The sequence below is a fragment of the Myotis davidii genome, unplaced genomic scaffold (genome assembly GCF_000327345.1).
Source record: "Myotis davidii unplaced genomic scaffold, ASM32734v1 scaffold904, whole genome shotgun sequence".
Lineage (NCBI taxonomy): Eukaryota > Metazoa > Chordata > Mammalia > Chiroptera > Vespertilionidae > Myotis > Myotis davidii.
The window spans coordinates 729,520-730,234 of NW_006295888.1; the positions used below are offsets into that span (position 1 = coordinate 729,520).

A 715-nucleotide genomic window follows, 5' to 3' on the forward strand; every position below is an offset into this window, starting at 1 on the left:
GGGGGGGGCGGGTAATCATCTACTTCCAGAATAGTTAAGGGGGACATGCTTTATGCTCCTGGCAAAATTCATGGTATCTTACTGCCACCTACTGACCAATGTTTAAACATCATGACTTAAAGGTACAGGTTTAAAATTATAGAACTATATCTTAAGAACCAAAAACACTTTGAAAGCTTTCCTGGAACGGCTCATTACTTTGAAGGCTGCTCCAAATGTCTGAAAATACTTCCTTAAACTGAGCTGAACTCTGTCTACCTTTAGCTACCACCTCCTGGGCTGGACTTGGCTTTCTGTGGCTTCAAAATTCTGAGGGCAGGACTCGAATCCTCACCAGCACCACACACACACACACACACACACACACGGGTGGTTCTGCTGGAGCTAACAACAGGTTTTTTTCCCCCCAGTCCTTTCTCCTGTACCAGCTTTTATGTGCTTTAGACATTTTGTTTTGTCAAACAGGAGAAGAGGTACATGACCAAAGGAACCACGCGGGACCTGTCTCGTTACCTACTTTCCACTGCATTGTAAGAGCACACACGATGGTCAGCATTTCCTTTGCTCTAAAACACACAGAAGGTGAACCGGGTGCCCCGTAAAGATCTCGGTGCCCAGAGATTGCTGACACGCACCACGCCTTCAGAAACCCCAGCCGCTAGGCCCCTACCTCACACTGTTTCACATGAAAAAGGCGGACGGAGGCCTGACCAGG

General features: G+C 47.6%; 1 pseudogene; it reads right to left on the bottom strand.

Annotated features, from left to right (window-relative positions):
• The window catches only part of LOC102761709, a 134,579-nt pseudogene that overhangs the window by 42,087 nt on the left and 91,777 nt on the right, over positions 1–715 (bottom strand).